A 17,215-nucleotide genomic window follows, 5' to 3' on the forward strand; every position below is an offset into this window, starting at 1 on the left:
ATTTTATAAATGAGTAAACAAAGGCGCTGGGAATGTCGATAGCTGGTGTCAGGAGCACGTGTAGGGTATTTGCTTTCAAAAGCTGGGTTTAGTAATGAATGAAATGCTAAAAGAGAAGGCTGGAACATTTTTCATAAATGAAGGGGGTTTTTGTGTATGTAGATACAAAATTTTTTTATCTAGAAATTTTTAAGTCATTAAACCTAGTATTTTTCGTGTTTGGGGGAGAAAGAGCAAACATAACTCAGCCGGGCTTTGCAAATTTTCAAAATCCTTCCAAAAATAGAAGAAAGGAACTTGCCAAACAGAAGAAATTATATAAAATTTATTTACACTGCTTCTTCTCCTTTTAGTCTGGATGATCATCATATTGTTAATTCCTGAAGTGACAGGTGCCAAGTATGTAATAGCAAAAGCTGATGGGGAAAAAAGATAGCAGCCCTCTTTGGGGTGATGTGGTGTACTGGAGAGATGCAGCCCTTGTTCAGCTGTGGTTTCTTAATGGATAATGGTGCTTTGGGCTGGAGATGGGGGTTGAAAGGGAAAGCAGAAGCTTCCTCTTTTGCTTTTGTCGTGATACATTCTCAGTTTGTTATCCAAGATGTGTAAATTGAAAATCGTGTATTTGGAGCCCCAAATATCACTCTGTGTGTTTAAGCATCTCAGTATAGATCAAGAAGTATATGCAGCGTACTAAACTGGGAATTGTGGGGTGGGTGGTTGTTTTGGTCTTGGTAATAGAAAATGCAGGTCATCTTGGGTGGGGAAAGTAGGTATATTTTTATGCGGCGCCCAATACTAACAAGTAAATATTTACCTTGGAGCAGTAATGTCATGTTACCATGCTATTTCATTGTAGGAATAAGTTAGAGGTAAATGTTTGCTTTTTAGTTACTGTCCCTGGAGCTTTTAATATGATACCGTTTAAAATCCTTATTCGTATCTTAAAAAGGCAGTTTTCTCTTTTTACAGAGAAAAGACAACAGACAACAGCAATTCAAGCTTCCCGTAAGGTTCCACTATGGTGCAATAGCCCATCCTGGAAGAAAGGCCTCTAATGCTCTCCTTGTTAATGTTTGTTATATCCTTAGTCTTTCTGCCTCAACTACTAGCATGGCTGCCAGCTGGGAGGAATTTTAGTCGTCCTTTTTTGATAGGGACATCAGTTCAATTGGAAGTGGAAGTGGATTTCTGCCTCAAAAGACTTATCACTCAGCAGTGACTTGTGGCCATTATTGCCTTTCTTTGTTTCTGCTATTGTCTTGTAGGGGACTAAGGCAGAATCCTACCATTTATTCTGTAGATCCCAGCCTGCCTTTTTAGTTACCTGGATTATAACGAACGACTGAACCAAGTTCATCTTCAACAAAATTGAATTTGATACCTTTTAGACTTGCTCTACATATAGAAATGAGATGAATTTTGGGTGTGCCAGTCACAGTTAGAAAAGATACTAATATATACTAATACTAGTACTAAAATATACTAATAAGGTATATACCTTATTAGACGTACTTTTTTCCTAACCACAAAAGACAGTGAATGGTCACTCATCTTTGCAGCTATAGCGAGTGATTTGCCATGTCTTTTGACAGAAGTGGAGTTTTATTCTAGGTGACTTAATCATGGACTCTTGGTAGGAGTGAGAATAACGATAGAATATGGTCTATGACCTTGTCCTGTCAGTGCCGATAAACCAGACTATACATTCAGATTTCAAACAAATGAAAGTTTCTGTCAGTAATCCTGGGGGTGATTTCTACAACTTCCTTGACAGGAGTATTGAGACAAGAAAGCTTCTGAAAACTTCTCTTGGAATGATACTAAAAGATAAAGCTATCTGCAGGTGAACAGGTTAGAGTGAGGGTGGGTCCCAGCGTGGCGAGGGCAGCAAATAGTGATCTGCAAAAAGACCACCAATGACAACACCACAAGCAACGGTAGGAGGATGTTACTATATTTTGGCACAAGCATATGGTAACTGGCAGCAAACCATGAGTAGATTTTGTGTGCTGAGCTAGTCAGGAATTGTTATATTTGTGTACAATGTTTATTTGCTAAGCTTTATGGTCAACTTCATTACTCTTCATTTTATTCATTATTATGTCACTGAGCAGCAACTTGTTAAAAGATTAAAAGTTCCAATTGGTTGCTCATGCCTAAGGTATGTAAATGCTTTGCAGCTCCGGCAGTAATTTACTGACATTCTGGCAATTTGCACTTAAGTAGTTTATGCACGCGCATATACGTGTACATAAGCACAGTGTAAATGCGTAATTTTTTTAGAAACCCAGTACAGTGCAATTAGCTCTTAGTATAAAGGACCTGATCCTACAGTCCTGATGCCCACAAAAAACCCTCTTATTTCTTTGGAACTGACCGGTTTAAAGTGTCTGTAGGAGAGCTCCTAAAAGAAGAGCATTGTTTTTTCGAAAGTAAAAACAATCAATGAAGAGGCAAAATCTAATGCTCCTGTAAAATCCAGCACTTAGTACACAGCTTCTTTTGATGCAGACATAATCAAAGTTTTCTCAAAACCAGTTCTTCAAATAGGTTGCATGTGTTTATACACATGTGCACAAATACACATATATACACGCACAATTGTAAGCGTAGGTCTTTGTGCATGCATGCACACATATATATATGTATATTCGAGCACAGAATTTTAAATCAAATTTTACCCTTCTCACATTCAACACATACTTCTTATTTGCATCTAGCTTTACAAATATTGCTTGTGAATGGCGATAATTTTTTGTTAGAAAATTGTTTTTTGATACCAGGCTGCTGTATCCTCAAATTGAGTACAAATGCTCACATTTTGAAGCTTTATAAGTGGCAGTTCCATGAGCACAAACTTATTAAACTCCGTCTTGAAGACCAGAATCAGGTGTCAAACACTCAGAGTAATTATTCTCTCCTTAGAGAACAAATATTTCCTCAACCAGCCCTGCAAAATCATGCAGTACTACATGAATTGGGATAGTATAAGGCTGTTAAGAGACAGCAGCCTTTTCTTACTATGTTAAATTACGGATTTGGCCATAAAAGCAGATTTTTCAAAACTCATTAAGTGATTTTATACAGTTTGCTTGCAGGCACCAGGTGTTCCTCTCTTTCTTTCAAGTAAAGAAAAAAAAACAAAAAACACTTTGTCATTTAAAACTAGACAGAGGTAATATTTTCCAAGAGTTTTTGGAGATTACAGAAAAACAGATGTATCTTTAAAAAAAATGAAAATTATTTAGTTTCAGTGAAAATTATTTAGTTTCATGACTTCATAGTATTTGAAGTAGAAAGTGAAATGTATTTGTAACACTTACTGTATAATCATGCTCGCTACTGTTTGTCTACAAATATGGGATAGAATCCTGTCAAATATGTCCTGTAGTGGAAGAAGTAGGAGGTGAAATTGAGTAAAGAAAACTGAAGGTGAAGGATACAGATTTTTTATCAAATTCTGCAGACAACAGAAAATCTTTGAAGACTCTCAAAAAACACTTCTGCACAGGTAAAACCTAAATAACACAGGAAAGAACAAAAGTGATGTAGACTTTGTATACCACCAGTTATGGTGTTATTTGAACAGTTTACCCTGGAAGAAATGGGTTCTGAATCATCAAATTGACAAGACTGCTCAACTGATGTGAATCGTTAGTAAACAGATATTAATTGAATGAAGGTTTCTTTAAACACGTATTTTTGAAAACAAATGAGAGAAAGAGCATTTGTTTTCAGTTGAGTAAGAATCATACTTCAGAAAGAATTTTATTTGAAGAATTAGCTGATTTTCCTTTAATTAGGGCAAATTCTAACAAAATGATAGTAAATAGTCACCTGATTTAAGGTATAGTATGTATGGAAACAGGTGAACAGCTTGGAGAAGTGGTAATGGAGAAATGAAATCATTCACTTCTGAAATCGGTTGGTTCCTGTTACTCAGACTGGTAAACACTGAATTTCATTATTAGTTGATAGAGAATTGTGTCATAATTTTGATATGCTTCCTGGGGAATGGATACCCCCAGACTACAGGAACAATCAGCAGCTTGTTAGCCATTCCTGTGAATAAGGGAGGGAAGGTGGGGAAATTTGCAAAGAATCATGGTAAGAATCTACGTTTATCTCAAAAATCCTAAGGAAATATGAGGAGGGAGAATGTTACTGCTCGATATTTACTAATTCTTACACTGAATACCCAAGTGAAAATGTTTTGCCACCTTTTACTAGTACAAAATCTCTTACACGCAGTAGAAGCAATTTGCTTAAAACCATGATAACCTAATGACATGTGATAATTTAGCTTTAGAAGGATGAGTAATACCTTTTTATTTCACCACCCATTTTTTTTCCCCCAAATTTATTGGACAATCTATGTCACTTTTCTCTCCAGTGCTGGTTTACCCAAAGTGGCATTCTCTCTAGAGGCACTTCTGGGAAGTGCCGCTGTGTTGTCATCAGGTTGCATCAGAGGAAGAACTTCTGCCATTGTTTCAGCTTTCTGGAGTGTCTCTTGAATACACACATTTTCAGTGAGCAAATGACTTTGCTCTGCGGACCAAAGCTGTCCTAAGCTCCTTGTGTATGTTTCTCAGAGCGTGATACTTCTTTATGATCTATTGTATTTGCCAAGGTTAGGTTAACTTTTTCCTAGATCAGCTGATAAACCTAAAAATAACTAGTTTTTATTTATCAAATAAATGCAGCGGTTTGTGGGTTTTGAATGAGGAAGTTGTTTGCTTTTTTTTTTTCCTTTTTTTAATCTTAAGATTAGTAGTTCAGATGGTGGGGGTTTTTCCCTCTGCTCTGCATAATAATGGGTTTGAAGAGGAGGTATAAACTGCAAGACCGAAAGCAGTAGCAAGGGGAGACAACGTCACAACATCCTTTTTCAGTTGTCAGAGTGTCTTCTTTTGGTCTACAGAGGCAGAAAAGATGGTCAGTCTCCCCAGGACGTAAATCCTTTCTCTCTGATAAACTCAGAGACCATTCCACATAAGCTAATAGTGACTGGCAGGGGATAAGCTGTTCCAGGTTAGATGAGAACCAAGCATTTTCTTTTTACTGGCATGTAAAATAACTATTGAAATCCTGAAGTCAGTTGTGAAAATGCCAGGGATTTTTTTGAAACCAGGATAAAGCCCTTGGGGATTTGTGGCAAGAAATGATTCTGCATTGGTCAGTGAAATACCCTGAAAAGTCTCAACGGTCTTCTGCATATGTATTTTCCATTTGTCTATGAGAACATTTCAGAAAAAGCTAAACCAGAAATATCTCTGCCATTTATTACAATGCACAATAACATAAAGGAATGTGAAAGCACCAGAGAATTCTGTGAACTGAGGGTCCAACCAAGCTGTTGCTTGTGATTTGAAGTTTGTAATCAGGTAGATTTCTAAGATGGTCTCTTTTATCCTAATTCTGTTTTCTTATATTTAATTCTTTATGCCTAAGAACTGCAGGACAGAATTTCGCTCATTTTTGGGTACTGATACAATTATTCAGCTGCAATTACAGGCAGTGGGCTAGATTCAGGAAAAGAGGAAGCATTTGAAGTTTTTAGGGAATCACTTATTTTAAGTAAACCTTTCAGAAATGCACAATATTTTGCTTTAAAAGGAGCTATAGCAGAGTATTAAAATGCATCAGATAAATTGGTGGTACTTCCATGTCATCGCTTTCTGTTGTTAGTAGCTACAAAAAAGCCTGTACTTCTTTCCTCTTGTTCCGTTCTTCTTTCTCTGCCATGTCTTTCCATCTTACACACATTCATATACGCACTTTTTCTTTCTCGCACAGAGATGTACTGGCTTTTAGTTTTCCAACTTTAAATTGATTAGAACACATTAATTTTTAAACAAGTGTCACATATCCTTAACCAAGCACTAAAAGGTTGAGAAGGCTTCATGGTGTAAAGCCTGATCCAAAACTCAGTGAGAAGAATTTTAAAAATGTGGGCTGCCCTTCATTAGCCCTCATGATATCTCTTGACAGGCGATGTGTGCGTACGGTGCCATGCCAGGCCAGGGCAAGCCCAGCTGCCATGCACCATTTACCCTCTGTCAGCAGCTTCACTCAGAGCCCGGGCAATACTGTACACACGAGTCTGTCATGCGTCAGCATCAATTAGGCTCAGTTTGCTGCGCTTGGGAAAAGCAACAGCCCTACTATTAACCATTTTTCTTCTTTCCTTCCCCCCCACCCCCCACCCCATCCCCATTTGACTCTCCAAGCAAACTGTTTGACTTGGCAGAAGGGTTTTCATTGCAGTTCTTGCAAATAGTCATGGCAGTTTGTTTTAAAATAACTCACTGATTCAGATGAATTGATTTCACTGCAAGAAATTGGATTTATTGGTACTATTGTTTAAATGGGGAAGATAGATACAGCCTGTGCTCTTACAACCATTCTAATTTTCCCTTTCTGTTCTTACAAAGAAGTGTCGATGTCTGCCCGTCTGTACGCATATAGAGAGAGACTTACATATATACCCACGCACACGCATGCACAGATTTATAATAGTAAACTTTAAACTTATTGTAAGGCCAGGGGACTAAAATATTTCATTAAAACTGTATCTTCTGACCTTCCTGTGTTCTATACTCAACATGTTTTCAATTTTTCAATTGTAGATATGCCTTTGCGTCGTTGTTTTTCTGGGTATTGTTGTTTGAAGGGCAGGGCTAAAATTTCCCCAACTTCATGAGAAACCAACATGTGTGGTCATGCCTAAATTTGACTCGCTATTTTGTGGCTTTTCACCGCTATTATGGAGGGGGTGGGGAGCAAGACGACCACCCATGGTGTGTTCTTGTCAAGCGGTGGCGGTGAGCAAATGGGTTCGCTGATGAGTGTTCAGAGAACAACCTCTTCTGGCAGAGTTTTCAAGCACTCCCCTCCGTCCCCCCCTCCCCAAATTACAGCTTCTTCCTCTGTATAAGTATAGAACACCCATGACTATTTATATAATAAAAGAGCTACTGTGTACTTTAACGGACAGTTAAAGACATTTTCACAGGTCTGTATCCACATGGGATTTATAGAGACTTATAGGCCTGGTCAGTTTGTAAAATCGTGATAGCCCAAGAGACTGTTGTCAGATGTTGGTAACAAGACAGTGTTTGAAAGGAATCAAAACAATATAAATCCTGTGAGATCTGTGGCAGCAGGATGGGTTCTAATGGAGAGGAAGACAGGGTCGACCACCACACAAGAGAACAAGGAGAAGAAAGTGTTTTTTCTCTTTCAAGCTTGCAGCACCAGCAGGGGTAAGCAGGTTTCTAAAAAGAATCTCATCAGCGGATCAATCCAGTGTAACAGATGGAGTGCACAGATATTGTCTATCAGATTTCCATCGCATGTGGCAAACAAATACATTGTTGCAACTGTTAGCAGCCAAACTTTTCCTTTTTTTAACATCATAATTACCAAGAGTTGAAAAGAGCTGTGGGTTAATGATTTCCTAACAATAACTATAGGAGGTTTGGTGGATAGTAACTTCCCCAAGGAATACATTAGCAGGAGATACAAAGTCACTGAGCATCTTGAATGGAAGGGTTTGGATCCGCAGAAATAACTGCTTATAGCGGTGCATTTTGAAAAGTGGAAATTTTCCTAGGAGAGAGAGACTAGACTGGATCTTCATCTGCTGTAATTGGCAGGTTTACACTGCGGAGAGTGGAGACAAAGTAGTCCATACCAGCTCGAAGTTTTGGGCTTTGTTGCCTTTATAAAAACATTTGCAAGAGAAAAGATTTGGAAGGGCTGAGAATGATTTGGTGTGCACAGTTACAGTCATAAGAGGCAAGGTGTGAGGCTATGAATTAATTTCCTAGTGTTATTAATATTGCCATTATTAAATAGATGTTAACATTTTCTTGGTCTTGGTGCAAATTTCAAAGTCTGGATGCAAATATCATAGAATAGTTTGGGTTGGAAGGAATGTTTTAATGATTGTCTAGTCCAACCTCCAAATATGTAACGGGTCTCTCAGCATCTTGTGCATTGTTTCATTAATCTTGGAACAAAGAGAATGAAAGTGAAGTGATAGCTCTGGAGATGGGCTAATGACCACATGGCACTCTCTGTGTTGCTGTGAATGCCATAGGTTTAGAAGTGGTGGGTATCATGGGTTGAATGGGTGAGCTTTTAACAGAGAACATGTCACAATTAATTTTTGTAAATAACAATTGTTGGTCCTAGTAAATACATAGTTAAGAACTAAAGGACCATGGTTTAGTTGCCATTTAGTTACAGAAAGTATCTCAGACATATGGCCAGATCACTTTAAAAGTTTCTCTCAGCTCAAACAAAGCAAGTGGGTAATAGGGTGGGTTAGTTCTGTGAACTAACTGGAAAAGGATCAGCCAGATTTGAAGACACAACTCAGTTGCCCAGACGTATGAATCTGTGGCCATTTGAGATGACATAGGGCATCTCCCATCCTTCTGCTTCTCCAAAGGAACACAGGTCTCCCATAGATCCTTTATCCATAAGGCCAAACCCACGAGGATGTCTTGAATAATATTGTCCCTCACATGACTATAGGCACCAGGGCAAATGGATCAAACCCTGGATCTTGTCAAAATCAATGTCTTGGAATAAGGTTGCCCAGAAAGATTGTAGTGTCTCCATCCATGGAGATATTCAAAACCCAGGTGGACATGGTCCTGGGAAACCTGCTGTAGGTGACGCTGCTTGAGCAGGACTAGATGATCTCAAGAGGTCCCTTCTAGCTTCCTTCAACCACGATTCTGTGAAGATCAAAGGTGAGTATAATGACAAAGCAATGCAAAATGTAGGTTCAATTCTTTGTCTTTCAGGTTTGCAAAAACAGGAATTCCCAGATTCTAAAAAGTTTAACAGTCAGCAAAATGGGTTATATTCTCAGGAAGTGTGGCATTTTGAAGTGTTAGTTTTTCCTTACAGCAAGTTTTTTACCAGTTCTCTTAGTTTTCTTTTTTAAACCTTTTGCAACATAACAAATGTAAAATGTGGATTCACTCCATGCTTAAGACGCATGGCTCAGGTGTGTTTTAAGTTCTAGGTTTGCCATGAAGTTTCTCAGAACCATGCGTGAGAGTTCTCAATCTTTCTGCGCCTCAGTTTCTCAACTTAGCAAGGAAGCTGTTTAAGGCAGGGACTAACTTTTTATCCATTGTGTAAAGCATAATTAACCTCGTGAGACCAAATGGCTACAATTCCATGTCACTGATGAGGTTCGAGAGGGATTCTGCTCCAAAGAAACCAAATGTCCAAGTGAAGACATATCAGCTCTATGTTGACATTAAATATTTCTGGCTAATATTGTAATTCACAACATTTCTGATCTTAAAGGTTTAGCCACAAGAAAGGAGGATTTTGCAGCAGTGAAAAGTGAAAATGTTTGCATACTATTTAAAACAACTGTATATTATCATGAATTTTTCTTTGCATTTTTCAGTGTGTATGACATTATTCAGTATTTTTTAACATGTGCTCTAAGTGTGCTGCATTTGGCCAGTGTTTGAGCCGTCTCAAATAAAAATTGCTTTCTGAATTGGCTCCTATTCAAAGCCCCCCGTCCTAGTGCAATTTTTCATTTTAGTCTCCTTGCTGATTCCAAGAATTCTAAAAGAAAAGGCCAAAATAGCATTTACACCCTTGCTTCCTCCAAAATACCTCTTCTCCTTCTGGGCCTACTTTCTTTGCACAGTAACCCTATAATTCTAGCTCTGCAGGAGCTCTGGTGCCTTTATAGTATCATAACCAGCCTTTACATGTCTGCCTAGCTACTGAATAACCTCACTTCTGGGAAGAAATAACTACACCCCTTCCATGCCTCTCTCTATATGCTTATTAATTGAGCCCTGCCTTCCTTTTCTCTCCCAAAAGAATGGAAATTAGCAAATGCTCTCTGTACGCCTCTTGCCCCATGAAGACAACTGGTGATTTGCCCTATTTCCTCCCAAGTCCTGAAGACCCCTTCCCCTAAATCTGTACAGTATGAGAGAGAGATGGAGGCAGGTACATACTCCCCTAGTACTCAACAACCCTTGCTGTTAGCGTCATGCCGCAGCCCTCAAAGTAGAAATGTACAGAGAGCATCTTGCACCCAAAAGTGCAAGATCTAATCACAAAGGTCAATAAAGATCTCTTGGTTTGGATATAGTATGGGGTCTTTGACTTGCCCTTGAATGCTGCTGATTCAGGCCCTAACGTGCCCATCAACCTGTTAAGTGTGATGTGAGGACAGCTTTGGTTTATATCAATACTAACAAAGAACTGTATCTAAGGCACAGGCAAACTCGCAACGAACACAAAGGAAGGCTGAGCAGGTCCTTCTTGAATAAAGCATTCTTGAATATTACTGACAGGTTTTCAGAGAGTTGTGATTGTTCAGAAACTACCTTTATGGAAACAAGAGGATCAATGATGAGTGACTTCAGTTAGGATTCTCGTCCATCTACCTGACAGAGCAAAAATTCCTTGCTAGAGGCAGCACGTTTGGAGGGCTTAGGTGAACTTGATAAACTGGGCATCTAGATGACAACATCATTAGGAACATAAATAAAAGAGTTTAAGAAAAGCCAAAGTAATTATAAGAGAAGACATAAATTACCCAGTCAGGTGTTGGCTGGAATTCACTAAAGGAAGTAAGGCTGACTGTGGTATTTTATGGATTACAAGTATATATGTAAATATGTGTTATGTTATGAGTAAAAGGAGAGCAAGTAGACTTAGCATGAGTGGGTTGTTTGCATCAATTTAAATGGATTTTGGACATATTAATGTAAATATTTATTCTCAAATGCCATAGAAGAAACGAGGATACAAATTTAGCAAATAAACTTCTTTCTGCAGAAGCTAACGTGATTATGGAAGTGACCTAGACTGACGTTGACGGAAATAGCGTTAGTATTTTCAGGTAGAGTGTGCTGTTTCTGAAGTAAATTTTGGACACTGTATCATAGCCAGACATCTACCTCCTGCACCTGCTTGCCTCAAATCAGATATTTAGTTACCTAGTAATAGTGCATCTAATTATTCTCAAGGAAAAAAAAAATACATATATGAAACAAAAGGCCACTTTGAGACTTAGTAAAGGTTTGGCTTAATGAGTAACCAAGGTACCATTTTGTATGTACTTTATTCTGAAATACCATTGAATAGTAATATTAGGCTCCCTTTGTTCTCATAATCTTTGGTTTGAAATACAAATGGAATTTAAGATATTAGGTCAGTGGGTTTATTGGAGAAAGTAAAGCTTAAAGGAAATTGTTCAGCAGTATTCTAGTAATACGTTAGTGTTATAGATAAAAAGCACGTGTACCTTTCCAAACCCGTTTTTGGGTCTGAAGCAAAGCACGGCTCAGCTGGAATTTAAGAGTGAGGCTATATTAGGAAGTGTATGCTCCCAGTGGAATAGCTTTTTAACAATTGACATCTTTGCAAACCTTAACCAGTTTACTTCCAGTTCAGTTGTATAAAGTAGGAAATTCATAGTTTTACAATCAGTCAAACTGAGATTTAGAAAGCCTGAGAAAATTATTCAAGATCTCAGAAAAGCCGGAGTCAGCCTTGGAGTTCTGTAGCTCCTGGTCTTGAGTATTTAAAACAGGCGTTTTATTTTTATAGCCTACAAGTTATTACAAGTAAAAAAATATACAGTAGTAAGGCCAGGTCTGTACGAGCATCTTTACTTGTGTAATAACTGTAAACAGTAGGTTGTATTTGTGTGATGGGAATAGAAATCCCATGATAAATGAAGCTGTAAATAGCCTGAAATCTCACTGGAAGTGGTTAGGTGGAAAATTAATAACAATTAAAATTTGACAAAGCACAAGTGGCAAATGAATTGCATTCTTCCTTCCTCAAGGAAGTAGTAGAAGAAATATGAACACCTGATGTAGAAATGTTTGCCAGGTCGTTGAGTTCAAGAGAAGGATCAGGAGACCAGAATTATGTAAAAATTAAGCTTGAATATATTGTTATATGTATTTTAATGACCTCCAGATAGCTTAAGGCTGTATTCACAAGTGGAACAACCATATAAATGAAACTGGGGGCTGTTTGCTATAATATCTGTAGACAAGACGGAAAAGTGGACACAATTTATCTCTAGTTCAGAACAACTCGTAAAAGGGAGCGTGGTCCAGTGCAGGGCACGGAGCCAGGAGGATCCCGGGCTCCAATCTGTTCCGAGCCACCGACGCCATCTGACCCGGGCAGGTCACTTGACTTCCTTGTGCCTCTGTCAATCCAGCTGGAAAATTGGGTAACAAAAGCAGGACCTTGCTGAAAAACAGATGCTCCATCTGAGTTGAGCTGTCCTGGATAAACAAATTGCAACACATTGACAGATACCACAGTAAAACAAAGATGGGTCTACAGAGTCAGTAAAGAAGAACGAGCGATGTAGGAAAGATCCAGATGACAGTCCTGAGCGCTTGAAGAAAGCGATTTCTCTCCAAGTTCACAGGTTAAATAAGGACCTCACAGGGTGGACACAAAACTCTCTTACGTCGGAAATTAGAACATCAGGAAGACAATGGTGTCTGGAGTAAGTGCTGCATAAGATCTGATTTTAAATTGTCCAAGGTGTGACAAAATAGTGGTCATTTATTTCTTATGGTGAAAATTTAAGTGCTTGAAGGCGCTCTAGACATGAGCATCCTGTGATTCATAACCAGATATCTGGGTGGAATCATCAGGGACCGCACATAATTGGCTGGTCTTGCTTTAGTGGTATATTTTAGAGCTTTAAGGGGATTCCATTTGAAATCATATGGCCTTTAATTTATGTTCTTTTTTTAATTTCCATGAATTTACATCTCAGTCTTGGATCCCAAGTCCTTTAGAAACATGTCTTACAGAAGCCAACTGCATAGGTTTTGAAATTAAACTAAATCCACAGGTTCAAATTTGGTTGGAGATAGAGCACTGTGTTAGAAAAAAAGACAATAGAGCACATATTCCAGATCCCTGAATTGCAGGAGTGTGACTTAGGGTGCCTTTTTAAAAATGTTTGGCAGTGTGTTGTACAAGTGGGATGTATTTATTTCACTATTTAAAATTACTTTTCCAAAGTGTAAAAATGTAAGTACATTAATTTGATATGAAAAATTATATTGGTATTTTTAAGGAAAAAAAAATATCTGGGTGTAGTCTAATAAACAGGCCTTTGGAAATAGGATTCAGAAAATTGAAGCTAATTTCTTGGCTCTGCTAATAGTTGTTGAGTGCTTTGTCATGCCATTTTGTGTCTTTTTCCTCCATTTCCCTATCTGGAAATTGGAAATAAGGATTTTACCTTCTGTGCAGTGCTGCTGATGAAGAATGTCAGGTAAGAATTAGGGTCAAAGTAAAGCATGTGTTGTTCATGTTTCATTGCAATGAACTAGGAAGCAGCTTTATGTTATTATTTCATTGTGTTATTTATATTATTGTTCCACTGACTGATGTGGATGTGACAGAAGGAAAAGGGCAGCTACATTGGTGCTCATCAACAGGAAAAGGAAGGACGTTGACTACCACAGCAGCACACTTGACATTTCTGGCAAAGCCAAACATTAAATACAGTTCTGAAGGTCCTGAGACACTAGTTCAGCGTGTGTTTTACCACATTTTAAGACTTAAGTAAGCGTTCCAAAACCGCTGTTCCATAGTAGCTTGGCATGTATTTAAAATAGTTGTTCTTTGGCCCTTCTGATACTCAGGGTGAGGCAAGGTTAGCTTGAAGAATCCAAGATGCTTAGAAAGGTCTTGAGCAGGATGAAGTGCTGGGTTCATCTTAGGCATTGAGCCTTAGGGTGGCAGCTAATTTTGGAGGCAGAAATATTGAAAATCCACACTAATATTTAGGAGGAAAAATATTTCGAAGAACTTGAATCTTTTTTTGGGGACATGTGTGCCAGAACCAAATGTCCAGCAAGTCATTAGTTTCCTGTCCTCGTACTTAGTCTTGGCAAGGAAACTTTTTGTTGGAAGATGTGTTATTATGGCAGCAATGGAATTGCTTTGAGAACCATCCAAAAACAATCTCAAGGGCTGTACAGAAAATTGCTAACTTCTCTGGACACAATAAAACTGGTATTTTCTAATTCTATAACCATGTTAAGACTTACCTGTCCTGTGGGCTGCTGTGTGTCATGCTGCTGTGTGGACCCTTTTGTTCTGGTCTCCCCAGGAAGTGTGTGTGTTTCCCGAAAATACGCTGCGCTGTCAGACAGGCCATGGGAGCTAAAAGGGAGTGAAAAGTCATAGGCAATAACTGAACTGTGTTCTTAGATTTTAATATATTTATACGGTTTTTTTCCACCTTCAGAATTAAGTCTGTTCTCGTTTGTTATCCTATGAATACACCAAGTTGTTAATTTGTTGTACACATGATTAAGAATCTAAATACAAACAGGCAAAATGAGAAGGTGTTTTTGTAGTTACAAGGCAGAGACATATTTAGTCTCAAAGAGCTGTATTCAGTTGGCACCTCCGCCATAGGCATCCCAAGTAATCCTAGGGAAATCACTCTGTCTCTGAGTCTTGCTTTTTCTTTGTGAGGACTAGGATAACAGATGATTTCTCTAAGAGATATCTGCCATCTCTCCTTTGGTTTTCAGCTGTCAAGGTCTGGAGTAGACTTTATCCAAGTGTATTTTGTAATACCTAGGACAGTATTGCTCCCATCTTGTTTAAGCCTACCTTCTAAATCTTGTAATAGTTCCATTAGCGGAAAACGTCCTCTACTGGGAGAAATGCTGCCTAAAGCGTGAGGCAAATACTGCCTTTGCCAGTGCACCTGGCAGTAACAATAGACTGTGAACTACAAAGGATGACATACTGCAATTAATTTGTGAATGAGCTATTCAAGATACTAAGTGATTGGGGATGGATTTGATATCTTTGTATCTTTTAGCATCAACAGGGATTGGTTTAGAATTGGACTTAGAACAATGAAAGAGGCAGCAACGGGGCTGTTCTGTTGGCAAAACTTATTCTAATTTGCAGTCATTTATGTCCCATCCTTCTCAAACCATCCACAGGGACTCCTATGCTGAATGCTCCAGGCTTATTAGTATGTCACAAGGTACCGTGCCCAGAGTGGCTGTCCATAAGCAGTCACAGCAGAGGTGGGCAGTGTGCCACACGGACGTGGCAGTACAGTCATAGGCGAGTGGTCTGTCTGCGCTGAGATATCAAATGAATTACAACAACCAGAGTTTTCAGCTTCGTTCATAAATATCAGTTCTTGCATAACTAATTGTGAGCCGTGAGGAGCTGGCCCTTCTCCTTCTTTCAGTCTGATAAATTACCATAAGGTAAAATAAAATAGATTACTAACCAGGCATTGCTCTTCTAGGATGTCACGGGAATGTAATGCAGTTGCAAATGGGGAGGGCAGGTGGTCCAGACAACTGCAAATGGAAAGGTGTCAGCAAGACAGTCTTCTATTAAGAAGTGATGCAATTATGAAATGGTTTGAGGACCCCTGTATTAACCCATAAAACAACAGACACTCTCAGAGGGAATTGCCTTCTCACTGACTTTTGCCTGCTGAGCTGTATTTCCCCCCCTCCGTAGAAGCATCTTTCTCTATGTTTCTGTCTGTGACAGTGAGCTTTGCCATCTGCTATCAGAAAAATAGTAGAAAGACTGAAATGGGATGAAGTTAAAAAAAAAAAAGAAAAGGGTTGCTGTAATTTCAAGGCACAGTACTGATGGGTAGAGACTGAAACTGGCAGTAGTCAAACAAATCGGGGATGAGGACTTCTGGGCCAGTCTGAGAATATCAACTTGTGCTGAAATGTTTTTTCTCAGGTGTGGGCTTAGGGAGAGAAAGCTGGGCTAAGTCCTCCGTTAGCATCACCTTGACTGGTCCAGCTGCTGTGTGCTGTAAGGGAGAGCTGCTGAGCTGCTGCCTGGCTCTTCCATAAGGACTTTGTTTTCCAGGGCAGCGTTTGGGGCTGCTGTAAGCATCAACCTTGTGCTTGCCAGCGCAGAGCAGACAAAGCAAATACTGCTGAACTGATCGAGGCAGCACCGGCCTCATGGATGGGGAACCATTTGGGGTTGATAAAGTTTCATCAGAAAGATTTCATTCCTGGCTCTGGCACAGCGCTCGCGAGAGGCTTTTAGCTGGTGAAACCCTGTGTCCCTGTTTCTCATCCAGCTGAAGAAGACGGTGGTACTTGTCTTCCCATGGGGAGGGTGTCGAGGCCTTTGGCTGAGCGTCATCCTGCAAGGCGTGGGTGTGAAGCTGCGCGTGTGCTGATACGTGAAGCTGGCTGCTCGGCCCTGAGCCAGCCATGCACATAGAGTCCCTTTGGGGACAGCGGGACTTCAAGACATGCTGGAGTTTAATGCTTTGTAAATGCAGGTCTTTGTGACTAACAGTACTTATGTGATAGGACGATTAAGATCATGATCTCTGATATTTCTGAGAATCCTTTGTCTTTCCTATTAAAAAAAAAATATGGCTTCTGTGGCTCTTCACTTACCACGATGTTATTTTAATGAAGTTTTTTTGTATTTATAGTAAAGGCATGGCCTTAGGTTTTTATAGGTCTTCTAGAAAGAAGAATGGGAAAGGGGAAGAAGCAATCTAATTCAAACACTGTATCTGTTTGGGGGCTGAAAAGCAATGGTTGCCTTGCATAATAAGGAAAACTCACTCAAAAATACGAAGTTAATGATATTACTAGAAGCGGGTTAAAAAGTTGGTTACGGAAGCTGAGCTTTATAAATAAGAGTGAATTCTAAGCTGAGGTCTCTAAAATGCCAATTACAGTCACTTGAGTACATGGGGGCATGCTGAGCTTTTGCTGGGGAGTTAATGAGCAATTTCATAACATGCTATATATCACTTTAAGAAGACATGATAAATTGCCACTAATGGTATTGTGTGTATAAATGGGAGCTGGTTTTGCTCTGCGTTTAGTTCTAGTGATTGGGTGGTACACCTGGAAAGACTTGTATTTTAATGGGGCCTTTTTAGCACTTTTGCACCTCGTATGTTCTGGATTATATATGATTGATGGCTTTGAATGTATGGGAAGGAAAGATATGTAGATCTTAATGCTTTTAAACCATTTGTTTTCCAGTCTCTGTAAAAGGCCTCTCTGTTTTCCGAGTAATGGTTTATACTTCTCAAGTAAACAGAAGTACAGTTCTGGGACTTTGCCTTTTAACACTATAAATCCAGTGGTTTTTTATAGGGGGGTCGTTCAGTTTACAG

General features: G+C 39.1%; 1 protein-coding gene across 6 annotated transcripts in view; it reads left to right on the top strand.

Moving 5' to 3' along the window:
• Positions 1 to 17,215, top strand: part of VTI1A (vesicle transport through interaction with t-SNAREs 1A) — a 290,579-nt gene that overhangs the window by 120,828 nt on the left and 152,536 nt on the right. The window lies entirely within an intron of this gene.

Source organism: Larus michahellis, chromosome 6 (assembly GCF_964199755.1).
Source record: "Larus michahellis chromosome 6, bLarMic1.1, whole genome shotgun sequence".
NCBI lineage: Eukaryota > Metazoa > Chordata > Aves > Charadriiformes > Laridae > Larus > Larus michahellis.